The sequence below is a fragment of the Nerophis lumbriciformis genome, linkage group LG23 (assembly GCF_033978685.3).
Source record: "Nerophis lumbriciformis linkage group LG23, RoL_Nlum_v2.1, whole genome shotgun sequence".
NCBI classification, from domain to species: Eukaryota; Metazoa; Chordata; class Actinopteri; order Syngnathiformes; family Syngnathidae; genus Nerophis; species Nerophis lumbriciformis.
The window spans coordinates 21,853,814-21,879,717 of record NC_084570.2 but is presented as its reverse complement, the minus strand read 5'-3'; the positions used below and the strand labels follow the sequence as shown (position 1 = coordinate 21,879,717).

Sequence of the window (25,904 nt, the reverse complement as noted above, 5' to 3'; positions counted from 1 at the left end):
GCTGATGGTTCTTCATTAGACCCTGACGTATCATTTAGCCTCCTTAGAAACAAGTATAAGTACATTTACATGTACAACATGTTATTTACCGTATATTACCAAATAAACGCCCTTGGGCAAATAACTGCCCATGTCCTAATAGCCGCCGGGGGTCTGACCCCATTTTGTGAATTAACCGCCTCTTCCGAATAACCGCCTATGTCCAAATAGCCGCCCATGGGCTGTTATTTGCATAATTTAGATTAAAATGCTACTGGGGTTGCGTTTGCTGCAGTATTATTGTTTTGATGGTTTTATAGAGTACTTGGTACCATAATTTTATTTTTCCTGTATGCTGCTTTATTTAAAACTTGGAATACTGTAGCCTTTATTTTATTTAAGTGACAGTATTATTGTTCTGTTTTGATGGTGGGTTTTATACTTGAGTACTTGGTACCATCATTTTATTTTTCCCAGTAGGCTGCTTTATTTAAAAAGTTGATTTACTTTTAGTATTGGTATTCTATTTGACAATTGTTGCACCACTGCCATGTTGAGGCCTTATTGATCTCTTGTCTTTTGATAGCCTACCTCATGTTGATCTCTTGCTTTTTTGTTTGTATGTTTACAATAGCTTTTACATATAAAGTTTTTTGCACGAAAAAAAAATACTGGACAGTAACCATTGTAACCAAATAATGGCCTGGTGCAGGCTGCTGCAAAAATTAATAAAAGCCTTGTGCAAATAACCGTCTGCTTCTTTTAAACGCCTGTCTCCAAAATCGATTTTGTGAAATAAACGCCCGGGCTACTATTTGGTAATATACGGTAGGTATTTATAGCCATGCTAAGAATTACTGTGGTGTTTGTTTGTTTTTTTTTTCATGTCAAATACAGTAAATGTCCGTACAAAATAATTGCATACAAGCAAGCTGAGCAGTAATTTATTTATGTGCAATCTTGTTGAAGAGACTGGCGGCGATTAAAAGGACGGCCTTGGTGGAATTCATTCAGTCTATTGTGCATTACATTTGAGTTATAGCCTTCCTAAAAAAAATAATAAATCAAAAAGCTTTAGTTCAGAGCATGTAAATATTTATGAAAATTATATATCACGTAAATGAACAAAACACAAATATTTTCCTTGCTAGAAGAAATATTGTTCTGGCTTCTTAAAATCCACATGATTGTTATTTGAGTGTTTAAATATGTTGTTCTTATTCAGTTTTTGAACAGGTATGTTGCTGTGAAGTAGTGTTTCTTCATAATGAAGGCAAAAAGAGTGTTTCAGATGAGTGATTCCGCACAATGTTGTGCCGCAAAAAAAAATCAGTTTCCCAACTGTGGTCCGTTTTGGCTGCAGCGGTACTCAGCTGTAATAAACTTTTACACCATTTGTGGCAGTAATGACAATCTCAAACAAACAGAAGAAGTCCCAAAGTCATAGAGAAGTTTCTTAAATGCAAAAAGTATGAATAAAGTGGTGAAGCTGTATTTGTATTTGCACTTTAATTTTATTGACAGAAATTAAATATTAATTTAGTTTATTTATTTTACATAATTGTATATAAATGTTTTTTTCATCAGATATTTATGAGTCTCTTGTTATGCAGTATATTTGATTAATACTTATTTTTCCAATCAGCCTGACCTAAGTCTAGGGTTTAGGTGTTAGATGAATAATAATTTTTGTGATCAACACATGGTTCATATCATTTTGGTTGTGAACTGTAAGTAGGTCAGATATAATTATTAAAATCATGATTAAAATCAAGAGTACCACTACTAATTCAGTGTTAATACTTGAGTGGGTCTCAGACCCCTCTGTAGTGGAAAAGTTGGGCCCCTGTTTCAAAAAGGTTAAGAACACCTTTTTTAGGTGATGTCTTGTGGGTTCCCTTCCTGTTGTGGATACGTTTGATTATGGATCCTCTCGGGATGTAACAATCAACATTTTTGGCCTTCGATCCCGATCAGATATCGACTCTCGATTCGATATGTTGACAATAAATGTGTTAATGATCCCTTGCCCAGATAATGTTTTGTTTTAGTTTAAGACTCCCTTAGTTCTGTTTCAGCCCCTAGGTTTGTGTTTTTTGGTTGCCATGGGTGCTGATTATTTTCACCTGCCTCTGATTAGTGTTCGGGACGCTCACCTGCTCCCGGGCACTAATCAGAGAGCAATTTATTCCTGCCTTTCGCCACACCCGGTCTGGCTGTTTTGTTCGCTTCATGCAACATTACGTTGGTAAATCCTAGCTTCTAATTGCTGTTTCTATGCTAAGCTTTCCCGCTAGCTTTTTCCTTAGCGTCCCGTGCTATTGGCACGCCTTCCTGTACATTTGTATTTTGCCTGATTTGTGGATAATAAATCATTGTCTTACCTGCACGCTGCCTCCGGAGTTCCGTCTGCATTTTGGGGAAACAATCCGCGCATAACCATGCGACCACCCAACCGTAACAAAATTATAGAAGTGAAAACGTTTAATAGCAAGTAACTAAAGTAAACACCATAACACATACTTATTAAGCTGACCGGTGTGGACGTGCTGCAATATATTCCAGAAATATGTATCAAGAGGGGGATCTTTTGCGAAAACTTTGTTCACCTGAAATCCAAACATTTCGATCGCCATTTTGATGAAGTGAACGACGCCGAACAGAAAAGGAAAGTAACCCCTGAGCAGGTCAACATTCAGTTTTTGGATTGTTTTTTTTATGTTTTATATTGTTGGAATACTAGTGGTAAATACATATTTTCAGATTTTGGCATTGATTCTTTGAAGGATAAATATTAATTTTTTGCAAATGCATACCTTGATTTAGCGAGGTTCGTACACAGTCACAGTAAATGCGAGTGTAATCACCATATTTTTCGGACTATAAAAGGCGCACTTAAAATCCTTTCATTTTCTCAAAAATTATCGGTGCACCTGATGTACGGAATAATTCTGGTTGTGCTTACCGACCTCGAAGCAATTTTATTTGGTACATAGTGTAATGTTAAGTGTGACCAGTAGATGGTAGTCACACGTAAGAGATAAGTGTAGACTGCAATTTGACGCCAGTAAACAGCAAAACTTTAAATGTTCCATTGAAAATAAAGAACATTACACACGGCACTCCAAAATCTGTCAAAATGTTTTAGTATGACTTTGAAGCCGCACCGCTCGATGGATTGTCGGCCCATTACGGGTACCGTAGTCAGAGATACAAGTATTACTATGGTGTTTGTATAAGAACCGCAAAATGGCACCCATTAGCAGACATATTATTTGCTGTTTTGTTTCACAATATTGTGCAAAATGAACTTTTCTTACCTTCTGCATAAGTCCTGAAAATATGCGCACTCCGCCACTGTAGTCAGTGCCGATATCGTAGTCGATAAGCTTATTTGTTTTCACTATCTTCTTGTTATGGGGCAATCACCCTCTGCTGTTGCCATTTCTAATATAAAGTAGCGAAAAGTTCTAACTTATATCTCGCTATGGAAGCGCTAAAAACTACCAGTGTAGTGGGTTTACATAATTCACCCAAGAAACTTTAGTTAATAGAGAGTTCCGGTCGGACGGTTTTTCACGGGACACATTTCCGGCGTTGTTGCACTAGTGAGCCACGGATGAGGGGATGCTGCTCCGTTGTTGATTTAAGTAAAGTGTGAATGTCATTAAAACAGTTAGCTCCATCTTTTCACACTTCTTCCACTCCCGTCCTTGCACGCTACACCGCTACGACAAAGATGACGGGGAGAAGACGCTGTCGAAGGTGAGCCACGTAAATAAGACCGCCCACAAAACGGTGCATCCTGAAGCGACTGTCAGAAAGCGACTTGTAGATGATCTGCAAAACATCATCTATGCAACATTTTGACCAAAGAACCACCATTACATGTTATGTAGACCACAAGTAAGTCTTTTACATTTAGAAAAAAATCATAATATGACTCCTTTAATGCGCCTTATAATCCGGTGCGCCTTTTGTATGAAAAAAAAACCTGAATAGACCCGCTCATGGTCCAGAAAATACTGTATACTCGCCGTAATATTTTATTTCAGTTTCCTCATTTTCGGTTTTCGCCCAAGAAATGTCATTCCTGTTCATACCTACAATAAAGCTACTGTGAAATAGACTAAAGAGCAGTTTCCGGTGTGTCAGAGCACATCTATGCTAAAATGCCCTCAGAGAGAGAAAACCACAAATAAAAGCACTGGAGCCACAGTGTCCTGACCTTATAAAAGATGACAATTGTAAACCTACAAGCACCCGCTTCCAGTTAAGACATGAAAAACAGGCACGTATGAATCATAATTGCATTTGGCCTATCGTTATTCCGTAAGAAGACCGAGCAAGACGACATACCCTGACTCTTTGTTGACCTCCGCCAGGGTCAACTGTACCTCCTGGAGCCATGCTTACAGACTCTGGTCTATCATAGTAAAGGACTGATTCACCGGTTCTATATACTAGTGCAGGGGTCGGGAGCCTTTTTGACTGAAAGAACCATGAAAGCCAAATATTTTAAAATGTATTTCCGTGAGAGCCATATAATATTTTTTAACACTGAATACAACTAAATGCGTGCATTTTTAAGTAAGACCAACATTTTTAGAGTGTAATAAGTCTCTTATTCTTTTTAATAACATTGTTATTCTGAAGCTAACCAATAATAAATACAATACTTCTTAACAATTAAGGCTGCAGCTAACGATTATTTTTCTATCGATTAATCCATAGATAATTTTTTCGATTAATCGGTTAATCTATAGATTATTTTTTTCGATTAATCTATAGATTATTTTTCCTTTTACCGATTATTTTTTTATTTAAAATGAAGATGAAAAAATAAATGTAGGCCAGTTTTTTCAAAAGCCATGGCTTTTATTTACAAAAAAAAAAAAAGTATGACCACTTAGTCAACAACATGACAAAATATTCTGTAACAATGTAAACATTTAACATTTAACAAAATTAAAAGTAGCTTATTTGCTTTTTAATGTGCAAATATAAAAGTAAACATCCAGTGCAAATCTTAATATTCTGCAATAGTATAAGCATTTCAAAAGTAAAAGTATTGCTTATTTTGCTTTAAAATGTGCAAAAATAAAGATAAACATCCAATACAAAAAAGCGCAAAACGGAAATATTCTGTAACAACAGTGTAAACATTTCAACAAAAGTGAAAGTATTGCTTATTTGCTAAAATGTGCAAAAATGTGCAAAAATAAAGATAAACATCCAATACAAAAAAGTGCAAAACGAAATATTCTGTAACAACAGTGTAAACATTTCAACAAAAGTAAAAGTTTTGCTTATTTTGCTTAATAACACAACAATGATAGTATGATTAAAGTGAAAGTTAATTGTTCGTTTGTACATAGTATACGTAACTGTTAATGTTGTAAAAGGTATTTGCACAACTAATTAACGTTAGCGTTAAAGAGGAACGCGTCTTTGTAAACACTGAACAGGCAGGCCAAACGCTCCTCTCAGAGCGAAACGGTGCTTTAGTTTATGAATTTACAACGCAGATACAAATGACACATTCATGTTTTTGTGTAATGATGACAACGTATACTCACGCGGACGATTGACTAGTTGATGGTGATGGCAAGAACGCTGTCGGGTGTTTTCTTTTCAAATGTTCGTTTATAGCCGTTGTGCTGCTATGATAGGCCATTTCCGCTCGACACAGTGTGCATACAACAACATTATTAGCAGAGGTGGGTAGAGTAGCCAGAAATTGTACTCAAGTAAGAGTACTGTTACTTTAGAGATTTATTACTCAAGTAAAAGTAAGGAGTAGTCACACAAATATTTACTTGAGTAAAAGTAAAAAGTATGTTGTGAAAAAAGTACTGAGTAACTGATGAGTAACATACACACACATATCATATATATATATGATATGTATATATGATATGTATGTATACATATCATATATATATATGATATGTATATATGATATATATATATATATATATATATATACATATCATATATATATATATATGATATGTATATATGATCTATATATATATATATATATGATATGTATATATGATATATATATATATATATATATATATACACATACATATATATATATATATATATACACATACATATATATATACACACACACACACATACACACATACATACATACATACATACATACATACATACATACATACATACATACATACATACATACATACATACATACATACATACACACACACACACACACACACACACACACACATATATATATATATATACACACACACACACACACACATACATACATAGATATATATATATATATATATATATATATATATATATACACACACACACACACACACACACACACATACATACATAGATATATATATATATATATATATATATATACACACACACACACGCACATATATATATATACATACATTGATATATACAGTATATAATTTATATTTATTTATTTTGCCGTTTTTGTTTACATGTTAAAGGTGTTTTAATGAATATACATGCATGTTTAACACATATAAATTACTTTCTTTCATGAAGACAAGAATATAAGTTGGTGTATTACCTGATTCTGATGACTTGCATTGATTGGAATCAGACAGTAGTGCTGATAACGTCCACGTTTTCAAATGGAGGAGAAAAAAAGTTCCTCCTTTCTGTCTAATACCACATTAAAGTGGTTGGTTTTTGGCATCTTATTTGTCCAGCTTCCATATTCGTTTTTATACACTTTACAAGAAATACATTGGCGGCAAACTCCGTAGCTTGCTGGTTGGTTTGCGCTAGCTTTCAGAGACTCTTATTTTGAAAGCGCAGGCGCGATAAAGCGGCACTTTTATTGTGAAGACAGGAACTGTGCAGTCAATCTTTAGGCTTTTGACGGGATGTACGGTTGAAATAAAAAAGGGTCTTTTTTCCTTCACACTTTTGATTGATTGATTAGAACTTTTATTAGTAGATTGCACAGTACAGTACATATTCCGTACAATTGACCACTAAATGGTAACACCCGAATACGTTTTTCAACTTGTTTAAGTCAGGTCATGTGACCCCTGGCTCGGTTTGATTGGTCCAACGTCACCAGTGACTGCATCTGATTTGTGGAACAGAGTGAACGTCACCAGTGACTGTATTTGCTGAAACGCAGGCACAAAGGAGGTCTGTCTGACAGACCAAAACAAACAAAGCGTGCATTAACAGATCGATAAAAATTAGTAGAGAGTAGCAAGCTGAATGTAGATAAAAGTAGCGAAGTAAAAGTAGTGTTTCTTCTTAGGCCGTTTATTGAAATACTCCCATACTTTTGACGACTTTTGGCGTGCTTTTTTCCCCTCGCTCGCACCGCTCGCATCGTCTGCTTTGCGCTCTGCCATGACGGTAGTGTGACGTAAATATGCGACGCGTCGACGCACAAAAACGGTGTCGACGTATTTACGTAACCGATGACGTCGACTATGTCGACGCGTCGTTTCAGCCCTATTAACATTAATGCGACTTCTTGAACAGGTGCGGTAGAAAACGGATGGATGGATTAAAATGCATGAGAATGTTTTATATTTTGAACGTTATTTTTAACACTGTGATTAGCAGCGGAATTATTCATTACTTATCGTGTTAAGCAATGTCAGCTAAGATTTATCTGAGAGACAGATGCAGCCATCAAAAGAGCCACATCTGGCTCTAGAGCCATAGGTTCCCTACCCCTGTACTAGTGCTTTGGAGTAAGAACATTGAAGACAAAGGTCACATAAAACAGTCCCTTCGGGGCTTTCAAAGGCTTTTTTGGGGATTTCTTGACAGCTTTTTCATCAAGTTGCCCAAAGTTGGGATGTTTTGAGGCTTTTTAAAAAAAAATAACATTAAATCAACTTGTTCTCTAATGAATTTGTTGTCATTGTTTGAAATGTATGTGTACCTGCCTCAAACTGTAATTCAGTGCTGTGCGATATGCAAACTATATAACACAGTAGGGCTGTACGGTATTAGTATAGTACCGCAATACTAATGAATCATATTCGGTACTATACCGCCTCTAAAAAGTACCATGTTGCATGTTCGCCAATGCACAATCACAGAGTACTTACAGGCGTAAACAAAAAAGGGAGAACGGACAAATTTTGGCTTAATAACTAAAGATAAAGGTGAAGTTATAACACTGAAACACCCTCAGGAAGAGGTGCTTTAAGACATGGCTAGATAGCTAGCGGGTAGTGTCTGTCCACAGTCTGCAGTGTTGTAACTACTTCAATATCACTAATCCTCGTCTCCATGGAGACATGTCAAGTATATTTATTTCAAATATCATCCCTGTCGGAGGAGTGATCTCTCTAAATACTTCACTACACATCAGAATTGTGACAATGGATGTGTTAAAAATGGTCTATAATTGGCAAAGTCAAAACAAGACTTCATTATGCCCGATCATGAACCATGAAGGGCAGACTTAGTCAACAGCTATACATGTCACACTAAGGGAGGCCGTATGAACAACGCCAACACTGTCATAAATATGTGCCATATAGTGAAACTACATTAAACAGCAATAACAAACACATTTTAGGAGAATATTTGCACCGCAACACAACATAAACACTACAGAACACATTCCCAGAATTTCCTGCAGCACCAACTCTTCCGGGACGCTACAATATAAACAGACGTAATTTGTGGATCTACACCTAACATCCACTGTAATGATACCAAGTACAGAAGCGTATCTAGTCGATACTACTATGATTACATCGATATTTTTTAGCATCACAAAATCTTTCGTTTTTTTAAAATTTGTATTATGTTTATAAAGTCAGGAAATATGTCCCTGGACACATGAGGACTTTGAATATGACCATTGTCTGGTCCTGTAACTATTGATACCCAAATTTGTGGTATTATCCAAAGCTAATGTAAAGCATCCAAACAACAGAAGAATAAGTGATTATTACATTTTAACAGAAGTGTAGATAGAACATGTTATAACAGAAAATGAGCAGTTATTAACAGTAAATGAACAAGTAGATTAATAATTCATTTTCTACCACTTGTCCTTTATAATGTCGACAAAATAATAGAATGGTAAATGGTAAATGGATTATACTTGTATAGCACTTTTCTACCTTCAAGGTACTCAAAGCGCTTTGACACTATTTTTCCACATTCACCCATTCACACACACATTCACACACTGATGGCGGAAGCTGCCATGCAAGGCGCTAACCACGACCCATCAGGAGCAAGGGTGAAGTGTCTTGCTCAAGGACACAACGGACGTGACTAGGTTGGTAGAAGCTGGGGATCGAACCAGGAACCCTCAGGTTGCTGGTACGGCCACTCTTCCAACTGCGCAACGCCGTCCCCAGAATAATAAATGACACAATATGTTACTGCATATGTCAGCAGACTAATTAGGAGCCTTTGTTTGTGTACTTACTACTAAAAGACAAGTTGTCTTGTATGTTCACTATTTTATTTAAGGACTAACGTGCAATAAGAAACATATGTTTAATGTACCCTAAGATTTTTTGTTCAAATAAAGCCAATGACAAAAAAATTTGTGGTCCCATTTATTTAGAAAAGTACCGAAATACATTTTGGTACCTCGGGACAACACTAAAACACAGTATCAGGAATTTTACATTCCAATAAAAATATGATTATTACAATTCTGAATGGTACGATAAACAGTGTTAATCGCATAGGATATACTTCATTTCTCCCACAATGGGGAAATGATGTGACTCCTGACTACCCCTTTAGTAGGCCTGGGCCAATAACACATTTTGCTCGATGATAGCTTGACCTACAAATTATTGCCGTTAAACGCTTTTTTTGTCAATATTATATTGATATTGTAATGATATTACATAATAATAACAATAATGCAAGTCAACCCTTTCAAATGCAATAAACTTGTACAGTAATTTCCAGACTACAGCGCGCACCAGGAAATAAGCCGCCCCCACTAAATTTTAGGGGAACATTTTTTTTTTGTTTCCATATATTAGCCGCACCGGACAATAAGCCGCAGATATGTACGTTGTGAAATGAGTTATTTACACAGTAAGATTGTGTAAATGGGGGGGGGGGCAGGGTTGGGGTGGGGGCGGGGTTTGGTGGTAGCAGGGGTGTATAATGTAGCCCGGAAGAGTCAGGGTTGCATGGGATTCTGGGTATTTGTACTGTTGTGTTTATGTTGTGTTAAGGTGCAGATGTTCTCCCGAAATGTGTTTGTCATTCTTGTTTGGTTTTGGTTCAAAGTGTGGCGCATTATTAGTAAGAGTCTTAAAGTTGTTTTATATGGCCACCGTCAGTGTAACCTGTGTGGCTGTTGACCAAGTATGCCTTGCTGTCACTTGCGTGTGCAACTAGAAGATGCATACAACAAAAGGCTGGGCTGGCACGCTGTTTGTACAGATTGTAGAGGGCGCTAAATGCCGTACCATCATGGCACGCCCTTATTATTATTGTTAGGGTGAAAATCAGAGAAAATTAATCCCGGGAGATTTTCTGCGAGAGGCACCGATATCCGGAAATCTCCAGGGAAAATCGGGAGGGTCGGCAAGTATGCAGCTGAGCCGCATCAGAGTGATCAAAGAGCCGCATGCGGCTCCGGAGACGCGGATTGCCGACCCCTGAGCTAAACAGACTCAATAACTCCACGGTGACGTTTTTGTGAATTTACGAAAGCAAAACAATACAAAAATAATGCCATTGTAAGTTAATAATACTAACACAGACACTCGTAGAGGTGTTAGCATATTAGCTAATGCTAATGACACTTGCATCATTATATTACGATAGCATGCCTCACAATACGAAGGTCCTGAGTAGTCTTGGGTTCAATCCCGGGCTCGGGATCTTTCGGTGTGGAGTTTGCATGTTCTCCCCGTGACTGCGTGGGTTCCCTCCGGGTACTCCGGCTTCCTCCCACCTCCAAAGACATGCACCTGGGGATAGGTTGATTGGCAACACTAAATTGGCCCTAGTGTGTGAATGTGAGTGTGAATGTTGTCTGTCTATCTGGGGCGGTATAGCTCGGTTGGTAGAGCGGCCGTGCCAGCAACTTGAGGGTTGCAGGTTCGATCCCCGCTTCCGCCATCCTAGTCACTGCTGTTGTGTCCTTGGGCAAGACACTTTACCCACCTGCTCCCAGTGCCACCCACACTGGTTTAAATGTAACTTAGATATTGGGTTTCACAATGTAAAGCGCTTTGAGTCACTTGAGAAAAAGCGCTATATAAATGTAATTCACTTCACTTCACATCTGTGTTTGCCCTGCGATGAGTTGGCGACTTGTCCAGGGTGTACACCGCCTTCCGCCCGATTGTAGCTGAGATAGGCTCCAGCGCCCCCCGCGACCCCAAAGGGAATAAGCGGTAGCAAATGGATGGATGGATGGATGGATGGATGTATGTATGTACAAGCATGCATGAAAACACTCCTTCAGACATCACACATGGGACGATTTAGTAAATAAAAACAGTTGTAGTTATATTGTAAAACTTACAAACGTTGCTTGGAGTGATGAATGAAGAGTAGAAACGCTACATACGGCCAGAAGACTGAACAGCACACAGCTTGAAAAAAAAAAAAAAAAGGTAAATGGAAGGACACTGCAGCACCTGCAGTGAGTTTACTCGTCCAAAAGATGGCGTTATAGCACAAAAAATTAAACACTTTTTATTTTTATTATGGCCGTCAGCAAAGACAAATCCATAAATTAGCCGCAATGCCTTATAATTTGTAGGTTTCAAAGTGTAGGGGAAAAAAGTTGCGGCTTATGGTCCACAACTAAAGCCTGTCATATTTTTTTTTTCCTAAAGGCGTGAGAATTTACTCAGTGTCACAAATGTTCCACCAGATAACACAACAAAAATCCCATCAAGAGAGCGAACCCTAATCCGCATAACTGTGACTGTGCTGATGCTTTCACATCTATGACGACCCAGCTGCACAAAATTAAACAATGTAAAAGGTCCTTGTAATATGTGCTTTCCCTCGGAGACTAGCAAAAGCAGCCCTGACATTTGCGAAGCTCCCCCCCGAAGGCACCAGCGTGCAAGGAAACAACCAACAAACGGACCGATTCTCCCTTTGAACGTTGTTGACACGGGAAGACGCGTCAACATGGTGCGTTCAATCTGCTGCTTTGAAATACGACATTCGGCCATGCATTTTACAAGCACCATCCATCAATGTCAGGGACACTTTATTGCATCTGGGAGGGCAGGTTCCAAACTATACATTGAATTCCAAACACCTATTGCAGGGGTGTCAAACGGGTCTTTGTTGAGGGCCGTATCGCAGTTTTAGCTGCTCTAAGAGGGCCACATTTTAAAGTGAATACTTTATTAACATAAATGTATAAGGATTCCGTTCCTGATATTATTATACAATTACCTATGCATTTGATTATTATATGATTTTTATAGCTCAGTCACCACACTTTGACAGAAATATCCATGGTAACCTTTACACCATTTTACTGGAAATGGAAAACCGGCACTATAGTTTTTTTTGACAGTATAACTTTGAGGTGTCAGTTTTTTACTGTAAAATGTATCTTCATTTTTACAATTTGCCAGATAACTTGCTTTGAAATTATAGGTCAAGCAACAGTTTATTAATACTATTATATTTTAACTAACAATAAGTTTGAAATGTATGATAGTATTTAGGGCTGGGCGATATGGACGAAAAAGTATATCTCTTTATATTTTTACTTGAACTCGCTATTCGATATATATCTCGATATGTTTTCCGATGAAAGTATACAAATCAAGATATTCATTTTTTAGCAATATTCAGTGAAATTAAAGTGAATGACAACTGTAGTGTAAACATTTTTATTAACCCAATTAGTCAAGATGGGTATTAATAGCACAGAAAAGAAACTGTTTAAAAAAAGAAACTAGTACAGAATTACATAACATAAATAAAACTGAAAAATATTATTTCTACGTAAAATAACACAGCTGTGCAAATAATATAAAATGTATCAAACTCAGATAAAAAAATAAATTTGCAGGCAGGCACTTTTTAATTTCCATTACTGGTTTGATGACTCGCCCTATCTTGCCTCTGATTGGCCTGTCCCTAACCAATCGTGACGCATTATAGTAAACAACCAACCAACTATGGATGTTCTTATATGTGCAAGCACGTCTTGGAAGGAGGAAGGGGAGGGGTTTAATAGCCCATGGAGGGAGAGTGGGGGAGAACAAGGAACACAACAAATAAGCGACTTTTGGTAATTTTAACGCGAAATATATTATATCGATATTTTCTTAATACATATCTTGTTTAAAAATATATCGATATATCTTACAAACTCGATATATCGCCCAGCCCTAATAGCATTATATTTGTTACATTATTAGATCATATTAAAGTTGAAAAGATATTGCATGCAATACATATGTTTTCCTGTCAAAATGCAAAGAATGAATTTCTTTTTTTGAAAATAATTAGTATTTTATTGAAGCATGTTGTTTCAAGGCTTTTGCAAGCCACATTAAATGAAGGGGCGGGCCAGATCTGGCCCCCGGCCATTGAGTTTCACATCTGTGTTGTAGACCATAAGGAAGTGTTTTAAATGTAAAAAAAAAAAAAATCATAGTCTGACTACTCTAAATGATGTGGTGGACCACATTAAATGACTTGGAGGGCCGGATCTGGCCCCTGGACCTTTAGTTTGACACCTCACCTTTAGGAAGTGTTTTAAATATGCACAAAAAAATAATATGACCCCTTTAAATTATTTGGTGGACCACATAAAATGATGTGGCAAACGACATAAAATGACGTGACAGGCCACATTAAATTGGCAAGCAGTTGGAGGCGTTTGTGTCAGTGAGGGATAGGAGGACACTGGACAAACTGCTCGCCATCATGGACAATCCTGCCCACCCATTCCACCAGACAATTGAGGGACAGCGGAGTTCATACTCCAACAGGCTCCTTCAGCTTCGTTCCCACAGTGTTCGATTCAAGAACTCCTTCATTCCGCACTCCATCCAGCTGTATAATCCCTTGCCATACAGCAATAGATGATATACGTCTATTACCTGGGCAGCACGGTGGAAGAGGGGTTAGTGCATCTGCCTCACAATACGAAGGTCCTGAGTAGTCTTAGGTTCAATCCCGGGCTCAGGATCTTTCTGTGTGGAGTTTGCATGTTCTCCCCGTGACTGCGTGGGTTCCCTCCGGGTACTCCGGCTTCCTCCCACCTCCAAGACATGCACCTGGGGATAGGTTGATTGGCAACACTAAATTGGCCCTAGTGTGTGAATTTGAGTGTGAATGTTGTCTGTCTATCTGTGTTGGCCCTGTGATGAGGTGGCGACTTGTCCAGGGTGTACCCCGCCTTCCGCCCGATTGAAGCTGAGATAGGCTCCAGCACCCCCCGCGACCCCAAAAGGGAATAAGCGGTAGAAAATGGATGGATGGATGGATGGATGGATGTTATATTTTATATCGCTATATTTAGTCTATTTAAACCCGCATTGTCCTTTCCATCCTTACACTTTCCATCATTGTAACTGAGCTACTGTGTGGAACAATTTCCCTTGTGGATCATTAAAGTTTGTCTAAGTCTAAGTCTAAATGATGAGGCGGGACAAATCTGGAAACACTGCTACCACCTGATGTCTGGGACTTGCAACTGTGATTGAGACTCAGAAATGTTATGATAAAACAAGATATAACAACTGGACAACAGTTAACATCATTAGCTCATTTTTAATTTAAAACAATATTTATTAACACACACAAAAGTACTGAAAATAAGCATCACTGAGTACCGGTATCGAGTCGCACGCACCTGGATTTTGTCAGGCTTGTTCCTGACAGTTTGGTTATGTTTGGATTTTCCTCTGTGTTTTTGTGTTTATTTCCTGTCAGCGCTCTTATTTTGGTTCCATTTCCTGCATGTCTCCCTGTGCGCTCATTTCCCTCACCTGTCCTTGATTGGCAGCCTGGCACACCTGGTTGCAACTGTCAATCAGGCTACTATTTATACCTGACTCACCCTCCAGTCAGAGCTCGATGATTGTATCCTGTTTCCTAGTGATGGGTCCGGCAACACCAATGCATCGGCGCATGCGTCGAGCTCTTGGAGCAAAACCCTGTGTCGGTGCGCGTACCGCTTTTAGAAAGTCACGTGACCGATCATGAGCTGTTTCGGTCACGTGACCGATACGCGAACTGTGTCGCACTGACACCTCCTTTGTGCCCTGTGAGCAGGTCTTTTCTACAGCCGGAGAAATAACTAAGAAGATAAATAGTCTAAAATTTAATACGTTGGAAAAACAGTTTTTTTTTGTTTTTTTTTATAAAAATGTGTAAAAATAAAAAATTCCCAGTCCACAAGCATCCTCATTCACAACACGTTCTCTTAGATTTCCATGTTATGATACATGTTCACATTATTTATTGACTGTATCTAAAAAAGATAAAAAATATATTTTTATTTAAATTAAGATATGAAATAATCCTAAATGACATACAATGACTTGGTTTATATTATTGTATATACTAGGTCATAAAATCAGCATACTTACCAACCTTGAGACCTCCGATATCGGGAGGTGTGTGTGTGTGTGTGTACTCAAGTATTTCATATATATATGAAATATATATATTTCTTATATATATATATATATATTTATATATATTAGTATAGCAGTTGTGCACCGCACTCTCTAAAAGCCCTAGATGTTATTGTCACATATGCATGTACAGTAGATGGCAGTATTGTCCTGTTTAAGAGTGTCACAACATTGATGTTTACGGCAGACGAACTGCTTTACTGTAGACGAAAACGTGACTGCTGTTGTTGTGTTGTTGCCGCGCTGTGAGGACGTTAATGAAACTGCCTAACAATAAACCCACATAAGAAACCAAGAACTCGCCCTTCATCATTCTACAGTTATAACGTGATTGGGCAGGCACGCTGTTTATATTGTGGGAAAGCGGACGTGAAAACAGGCTGGCCGCTGTCGACACGTCACTCAGGTCCGCCTGAATTTCGGGAGATTTTCGGGAGAAAATTTGTCCCAGGAGGTTTTCGGGAGAGGCGCTGAATTTCGGGAGTCTCCCGGAAAATCCAGGAGGGTTGGCAAGTATGAAAATCGGTGTCAGTTGAGTCGGTCCATAGGTTGCCTGTAGGGATTTTTAATGTCCAGCAGATGTCAGTATTTAGTGACACAGTATCGACACAGTATCAATACAGTTTTGCAATGTGTCGAAACGATTCATGACGCCTCATCAACCCATCACTACTTGTTTTCCCTGCATTTCCTTTTGACATTCAAATCATGTTTTCCTGCGCCATCGCTGCATCTTGGGGTTGAAGACCGACAGTAGTCCCTGACAGAATCATGGAGCCCTGACTGGAGGGCAAGGTGGGCATAAATAGTAGCCTGATTGGCAATTGCAACCAGGTGTGCCAGGCTGCCAATCAGGGACAGGTGAGGGAAACGAGCGCTCAGGGAGAAATGCACGAAATGGAACCAAAATAAGAGCGCTGACAGGAAATAAAACACAAACACAGAGGAAAACCCAAACATAACCAAACAGTCAGTAACAAGCCTGACAGATTTGGTACCGTATCGGTTCAAATGCGAATGGTACCCTTCTCTAACAACGACTGATGAATGCTCCTAGTGGGTTTTTGAGAACTCTGGTATTATGGGGTGTTAAAAAGAAACACATATGAAAACCGTGTCACAAAGCTGGGATTTTGTGAACGTTCCATCCCTACTACCAAGGTTCCTGTTCGCATTACCACACTGTCACTTAACAGGCAATAATGACTGACATAACTTGAAATACAAGCCTGATTGATTTTCTTGTAATGAAACTGCAGAATCATCTCCTCCATTGCTCCCTTTGTGGGCAAACCTGAACCCCCAAACCCAATTTAACATCACTGTCACATGAAGTCTTTCATGTGTGCCAGGTACCTGTTTAATTGAAAAGAAACCAGGGACTGGAAGGCCTGTGGGGTGTTTCTGAAATCAAAACAGACACCCCGGCCCACTAGGTGGTTTTAGGCAGTATCAGGATTTGGTGCTGTGCCAGTACAGCACGCAGGCCCAAATGAGTGAAGTTGGCAGGTGTATGGTCTTCAATAGTCCAGACACTGTGAGGCTCTAAGGCAGAGCTGGGCAAATATTTTGACTCGGGGGGCCATATTGAGAGAAAAAATGTATCTAACCACTAGGCCACTACGACCTCGATGTAAGTCAACAGTGAGAGTAAATGTCTCCAAATGAATAACGGATTTGGACTATTCTGGTTTTGAATCCAGTTTCCAACGATTCTCAATTCCGATTCTTTTCAACGCGAACTGCACTTTTTTGGGGGTGAATTTTGCCTACCATTCACAAGCCCTATGTAAGACAAGAACAAATGTTTTTCTCTTTTATGCATTCTAAACTGTACATAAATGTTAGCAAAAGTCAGCTAATAATGGAGTCGATGGGAGCTCCTCTCATCTAAAACCCTCCAACAATACTCCGTTTACATCTCGTGATCTAAATATTGACCAACTATTAGCGATATCGTTATCATAAGCGCTAAAATATCTAATTTTTGTGGTGAATGGATCACAGATAGCTAACTATTGATGCTGCTATATTAACATATTGAGCCGGTTGGAGGAAGCTCGTTCTAGATTATAGATCATGCCTCTCACCTGGATAATAGAAGGTTGTGGACACAAACCAACAAGTTGGTGAACTTTGACATCCAACTTATATGGTGAGAAAGACACAAAAAGACGTACATTTGCGGCACTTTTTTTATTTAACCTTAGGCTAGGGTGAGCGTGGCTGAGGTGGTGTGGTGGTGTGTTGAAGAGGCTGACTTTTGTCAAGACAAATCTCCCGTAAATTCCGAACTGTATACCGCTACTTCTTTCCTACGCTTTGTACTTTGCGGCTTATAAAAAGGTGTGACAATTTTTTGGATTTTTAAATGCTAATTGCCATAATGTTTTGTGTTAAATAGTTTTCATTCAACTTGAGGAGAAACACTGGAATGGTGTGTTATTGTTTGTGCTATGGCGCCATCTTTTGGATGAGTTTGGCCACTGCAGTTGCTACATGTCGAAATTGTACTCCCTGTTGTAATGCCTTGCTTCTTCCCACTCCTTTTTGAACATGTTGTGAAGAAAATGTAAAAATGTGATGCATCATTTTGAAACTATATTCACGTTCAAATAAAACCAATCTGAATCTTGAACCGGAAGGAAAATCCTCCAATTCAGTTTCTGCTGAAAGGATTCCTCATTTGTCACTCCAAGCAACGTTTGTAAGTTTTACAATATAACTAAAACTATTCATTCTTCCTGTTTGTGATGTGATGTCACGCATATTTGTACATGTTATCGTAATGTAATCAAGCAAGCGCCATTAGCATTAGCTAATATGCTAACGCATCTACTAGTGTCTGTGTTAGTTTTATTAACTTATTAATTTTTATATTGTTTCAGTTTCACAAATTCCTCAGTAAATTCACCAAAACGTCACCGTGGAGTTATCGAGTCTGTTTAGCTGATTTGAGCGCTAGCTGCTGCAGCTAGTGGATTCATGACGATGACTTCTGTTTTGTTTTGATCTGCCGTTTGGAAACAATTCAAGTACATAAATAAACATTTACAAAATATTTCTGTGTAATATAACTTCACTTATACTGTAGTCCGGTGTGGCCAATATCTGAAGAATTACATTTTTTTTCCTAAAAGTTCATGGGTGAGGCTTATATCCCGGCAGAAAGTATGGTATACGTACACTTTGTCAAATCCACCTTTGTTTGAGACCTTCTTACCTCCATGTGTTCACAATTAACATCTACATGTCTGAAAAAAAAATAGATATAAATAAGTTATCGGTATGAGTTTAAAACACAATATTGCAGGGCTCGAATTTAACCACGGCAACTGCGGAAAAACCCGCGACCGCCCTCTCATTTGCTGTAATGCTCTAAAAAATGTACCAACATTTGCGGCAACAACAAGCCAAGCTGTTTTGTTTTATTTTGATATCAAAAAGTAAACACCATGTTTTGTTTTTTTACCTTACTAGTGTTTTTTTCATGTCACAAAGGCATTACCGTATTTTTCGAAGTATAAGTCGCTCCGGAGTATAAGTCGCACCGGCCAAAAATGCATAATAAAGAAGGTAAAAAACATATAAGTCGCATTTTTTGGGGAACTTTATTTGATAAAACCCAACACCAAGAATAGACATTTGAAAGGCAATTTAAAATAAATAAAGAATAGTGAACAACAGGCTGAATAAGTGTACGTTATATGAGGCATAAATAACCAACTGAGAACGTGCCCGGTATGTTAACGTAACATATTATAGTAAGAGTCATTCAAATAACTATAACATATAAAACATGCTATACGTTTACCAAACAATCCGTCACTCCTAATCGCTAAATCCCATGAAATATTATACGTCTAGTCTCTTACGTGAATGAGCTAAATAATATTATTTGATATTTTACGGTAATGTATTAAAAATTTCACACATAAGTCGTTCCTGAGTATAAGTCGCACCCCCGAAAAAAACTGCGACTTATAGTCCGAAAAATACGGTACTTTAAAAACCATTGACACATAATTTTGTCAATGTTATATTGTGTATAGTTAATTCCTATACGACAGGGGTCGGGAACCTTTTTGGTTGAGAGAGCCATGAAAGCCAAATATTTTAAAATGTATTTCCGTGAGAGCCATATAATATTCTTTAACTCTGAATACAACTAAATGCGTGCATTTTTAAGTAAGACTAACATTTTTAGAGTACCATATTTTTAGGACTATAAGTCGCAGTTTTTTTCATAGATTGGCCGGGTGTACGACTTATACTCAGGAACGACTTATGTGTGAAATTATTAACACATTGCCGTAAAATATCAAATAATATTATTTAGCTCATTCACGTAAGAGATTAGACGTATAAGATTTCATGGGATTTAGCGATTAGGAGTGACAGATTGTTTGGTAAACGTATATATATATATATATATATATATATATATATATATATATATATATATATATATATATATGTTATAGTTATTTGAATGACTCTTACCATTATATGTTACGTTAACATACCAGGCACGTTCTCAGTTGGTTATTTATGTCTCATATCGTACACTTATTCAGCCTGTTCACTATTCTTTATCTATTTTAAATTGCCTTTCAAATGTCTATTCTTGGTGTTGGCTTTTATCAAATACATTTCCCCAAAAAATGCGACTTATACTCAAGTGCGACTTATACATGTTTTTTTCCTTCTTTATTGTAAATTTTTGGCCAGTGCGACTTATACCCCGGAGCGACATATACTCCGAAAAATATCGTATAATAAGTCTCTTTTTCTTTTTAATAACAGTTATTCTGAAGGTAACCAATTATAAATAAAATACTACTTACCATTAATGCGACTTCTGGTGCTGTATGGTTTTGCTGATGGCTTTGTAGTCTGGTTGATACGTGGTTATTATTAACACTGTGATTATCAGCGGAATTATTCATTACTTATCGTGTTAAGCATTATCAGCTAGGATTTATCTGAGAGCCAGATGCAGTCATCAAAAGAGCCACATCTGGCTCTAGAGCCATAGGTTCCCCACCCCTGCTTTACGACATATTTCTGCTCAAACTCTCAATGGATCTGTCCCGATACATCATCTACATGTACATAAAAATGTACATAACTTAAAAAAATAAGTAAAAAAGTTCAAATTCAAGGCCTAATATTGTGAAATAACCAATGCATGTTGAGTCTTCAGTTTGACAACACATGACTATCGCAGCACTTCTGCTTGTTTTCTATCCACAGCAAAATGGTGTGTTTGTATTCCAAAGTCTTCATTCACACACAGCGTCTTCATAAACACTGACTAAGATGGATTCTACAAGCAGTCCATGCGCATCTATCTTCAGCGTCCTTCAAAAAACTGCCCTGGCGTTCATTTTGCAGCATTTTCTGACATAGTGCGGTTCTACACAACTGCACACTCACAACATAGCCCTCTCTAATGTATTCAGTCCACTACAGTTACGGTTACATTTGGGGTGCAAAGGTACACGAGTATACTAGCGGTGGGAAAAACCAACAATTCTGTATTCAACATTTGGACTAATGTCCAAATATTGAAATCAACGTCAGAACCTGACATTGAATAAACGTTGTCAAAAAGCATGTTGTTTCAACGTTGTATTTGTGTTGTAATATATTTTGGAAATGACCAACATTCAATGGACAAATCAACGTCAGAACCCGACATTGAATACACGTCGTCAAATAGCATGTTGTTTCAACGTTGTATTTGTGTTGTAGAGTATAGGTTGGGAAATGACCAAATTTCAATGGTCAAAACAACGTCACAACCTGACATTGATTAAACGTCATCAAAAAGCATGTTGTTTCAACATTGTATTTGTGTTGTAAAATATTTTATAAATGACCAAAATTCAATGGTCAAATCAACGTCACAACTTGACATTGAATAAACGTCATCAAAAAGCATGTTGTTTCAACGTTGTAGAATAATGGTTGGGAAATGACTGAATTTCAATGGTCAAATCAACGTCACAACCTGACGTGGATTAGACGTCGTCAAAAAGCATGTTGTTTCAACTTTGTATTTGTGTTGTAGAATATTTTGGAAACGACCAAAATTCAATGGTCAAATCAACGTCACAACCCGACATTGATTAAACGTCGTCAAAAAGCATGTTTCAACATTGGATTTGTGTTGTTGCATATTGGTTGAGAAATGACCAAATTTCAATGGTCAAATCAACGTCACAACCTGACATTGACTAAACATCATCAAAAAGCATGTAGTTTCAACGTTGTATTTGTGTTGTAGAATATTGGTTGGGAAATGACCAAAATTCAATGTTCAAATAAATGTAACAACCCGACATTGATTAAACGTCGTCAAAAAGCGTGTTGTTCCAACGTTATGTTTGAGTTGCTCAACGTCAGGACCTAATTTTAACAAGTTCTCAACGTTGTTTCAATGTCTTGTTCCTGCTTGGTATAAGTTATCGGTATTCATCTTGACATGACATTGTGCATCCCTAATTATGCCTGGCAATGTGGAAATACGAGCTTCTGATTAGCGCCACCTGTTGATTTAACATATTCATGACAGCTTCCGACTTCAAGTGGACCATTTGTTACGAAAAGGCAATTTGTTGGGATGGAAAGTATTTCATTTTTTAAACAAAAATACTGAGCTCCTGCCTTAAACACACACACACGATGACTTTGACTGAGATGGATTAGCGGGCAGATAAAGTCAGTTATTAAATTATGAAGAGCAGGGTATTAAAAGGCGCACAATGCACTAATCGGGCTTTATTCCATCTCTGCCATGCTTTCCACTCGCTCACACACAAGCAGGCTTCTTGTCACTCCACGGCGACATGCTCTTACACCGACACGTCATGGCAGCTTGGACACATGAAAAAGTCGAGCTTAACAACTAAATGTCGGCCCTTTGTTGACAACAACAGCAGGTGATGGCAGCTCGTTGATAATGACAAATGACACTTTCGACACAAACAAAGATGGCGAGAGACGTACCGATGTTGTTGTTGTTGTTGTGTTCCGTGTGTGTGTTGGAATTTCCCCGCTCGTGTCAGTCCGTCCACGCCGAGCTGGCGTGTGCTTTGATGGCTCCTGCATCCCGCGCCTCAGACTCTTTAAAGGGGGGGGGGCGCTGCAAGCCGGCGCGAGGACAGCAGCCCGGCCAATGAGAGGCTCCCTCGTGGGGAGGGGGAGGACGATCGCAGCCAATCAACGTTGGCTGTGAGAGCGAGGGGGCGGGGCCGAGGTTGAAGAGTCTGAACTCGCACCCTTGCTTGAAGATGGCATGGTGGTGGGGGGGGGGGGGGGGGTGTAAATTAAATTGGATTTATAAAATTGTGTCAGCTGTGAGTGAAAAATTAAATAGAAAAAACAAATAATAATCATCACATTAAATAATGTTAATAATCTGTCCTTTGAACTGTGTTCGCACTGCATTCTGGGCCACCCTAAACCCGCTGTACACACACTCGGTTTGTTTACACACTCGGTTTTATTATTGCATATCTTTGGTTGACGCAGGCTTTTACAAATGGGATTAACATAGCTATAGACCTGACCCGGGGATTTTCAATCCCTTTCCTAACAATTTTTATCAAATCCTTTACATCGTAACTGTAGCCACCAATATGATGTGCAGTGCTGTTCTGAACTTACCGTAAGTCTTGAACTATAAAAAGTATTTCCATCCATCCATCCTTTTTGTTCCGCTTATCCGAGGTTGGGTGGTGGGGGCAGCAGCCTAAGCAGAGAAGCCCAGACTTCCCTCTACCCAGGTACTTTGTCCAGCTCCTCCCGGGGGATCCCGAAGCATTCCCAGGCCAGCCAAGAAACATAGTCTTCCCAACGTGTCCTGGTTCTTCCCCATGGCCTCCTACCGGTCGGACGTGCCCTAAACACTTCCCTAGGGAGGCGTTCGGGTGGCATCCTGACCAGATGCAAAAACAACCTCATCTGGCTCCTATCTATGTGGAGGAGCAGTGGCTTTACTTTGATCTCCTCCCGAATGACAGAGCTTCTCACCCTATCTCTATGTGAGAGAGCCCCGCCACCCGGGGAGGAAACTCATTTCGGCCACTTGTACTCATGATCTTGTCCTTTCGGTCATAACTCAAAGCTCATGACCATAGGTGAGGATGGAAACGTAGATCGACCAGTACATTGAGAGCTTTCCCTTCCTCAGCTCCTTCTTTACCACAACAGATCGATACAGCGTCCGCATTACTGAAGACACCGCACCGATCCGCCTGTCGATCTCACAATCCACTCTTCCGTCACTCGTGAACAATACTCCGAGGTACTCCTCCACATGGGGCAAGATCTCTTCCCCAACTCGGAGATGCCACTCCACACTTTTCCCGTCGAGAACCATAGACTCGAACTTTGAGATGCTGATTCTCGCTTCACACTTGGCTGCGAACCGATCCAGTGAGAGCTGAAGATCCTGGTCAGATGAAACAATCAGGACCACCTCATCTGCAAAAAGCAGAGACCTAATCCTGCAGCCACCAAACCGGATCCCCTCAAAGCCCTGACTGCGCCTAGAAATTCTGCCGATAAAAGTTATGAACAGAATCGGTGACAATGGGCAGCCTTGGCGGAGTCCAACCCTCCGTGGAAACGGGTCCGACTTACTGCCAGCAATGTGGACCAAGCTCTGACACTGATCATATAGGGAGCGGACCGCCACAATCAGAAGATCCGATACCCCATACTCTCGAGCACTCCCCACAGGACTTCCCGGGGTACACAGTCGAATGCCTTCTCCAAGTCCACAAAGCACATGTAAACTGGTTGGGCAAACTCCCATGCACCCTCAAGGACCCTGCCGAGAGTATAGAGCTGGTCTACCGTTCCACGACCAGGACAAAAACCACACTGTTCCACCTGAATCTGAGGTTCAACTATCCGGCGTAGCCTCCTCTCCAGTACACCTGAACAGACCTCACCGGGAAGGCTGAGGAGTGTGATCCCTCGATAGTTGGAACACATCTTCTGGTTCCCCTTCTTAAAGAGAGGAACCACCACCCCGGTCTGCCAATCCAAAGGTACCGCCCCCGATGTCCACCCGATGTGGCAGCGTCTTGTTAATCAAGACAGCCCCACAGCATCCAGAGCCTTAAGGAACTCCGGGCGGGTCTCATCCACCCTCGGGGCCTTGCCACCGAAGAGCTTTTTAATTACCTCGGCAACCTCAGCCCCAGATATAGGAGAGCCCACCAGAGATTCCCCAAGCACTGCTTCCTCATAGGAAGACGTGTTGGTGGGATTGAGGAGGTCTTCGAAGTATTCCCTCCACCGATCCACAACAGCCGCAGTCGAGGTCAGCAGCACACCATCCTCACCATACACGGTGTTAACAGTGCACTGCTTCCCCTTCCTGAGGCAGCGGATGGTGGTCCAGAATTGCTTCGAAGCCGTCCAGAAGTCATTTTCCATGGCTTCCCCGAACTCCTCCCATGTCCGAGTTTTTCCCTCCGCGACCGCCGAAGTCGCACACCGCTTGGCCTGTCGGTACCTGTCAGCTGCCTCTGGAGTCCCATGAGCCAAAAGGACCCGATAGGACTCTTTCTTCAGCTTGATGGCATCCCTCACTGCTGGTGACCACCAGCGGGCTCCAGGATTACCGCCACGACAGGCACCAACCACCTTGCGGCCACAGCTCCAATCAACCGCCTCGACAATAGAGGCACGGAACATGGTCCACTCGGACTCAATATCCAGTGCCTCTCTCGTGACATGTTCAAAGTTCTTCCGGATGTGGGAATTGAAACTCTCTCTGACAGGAAACTCTGCCAGACGTTCCCAGCAGACCCTCACAATGTGTTTGGGCCTGCCAGGTCCATTCGGCATCCCCCCCCCCCATCGGAGCCAACTCACCACTAGGTGGTGATCGGTAGAAAGTTAAATGATAAATAATAAATTCCGCCCCTCTCTTCAACCGAGTGTCCAAAACATGAGACCGCAAATCCGATGACACAACTACAAAGTCGATCATGGAACTGTGGCCGAGAGTGTCCTGGTGCCAAGTGCATATATGGACACCCTTTTGTTTGAACATTGTGTTTGTTATGGACAATCCATGACGAGCACAAAAGTCCAATAACAAAACACCACTCGGGTTCAGATCCGGGCGGCCATTCTTCCCAATCACGCCTCTCCAGGTTTCACTGAGCGTTGAAGTCACCCAGCAGAACAAGGGAATCAGCCAAGGGAGCACTCTCCAGTACTCCCTCAAGGGAATCCAAAAAGAGTGGGTACTCTGAGCTG

At 39.8% G+C, this 25,904-nt stretch overlaps 1 protein-coding gene across 1 annotated transcript in view; it reads right to left on the bottom strand.

The window, feature by feature from the left end:
- Window positions 1-22,703, bottom strand: part of LOC133622324 (beta-1,3-galactosyltransferase 1-like) — a 331,493-nt gene extending 308,790 nt beyond the window's left edge. The window contains exon 1 of the mRNA XM_061984937.1: window positions 22,632-22,703. The gene's annotated coding sequence lies outside the window, so the exon portion shown is untranslated. The remainder of the gene's footprint in view (window positions 1-22,631) is intronic.
- Between the last annotated feature and the right edge of the window lie 3,201 nt (window positions 22,704-25,904).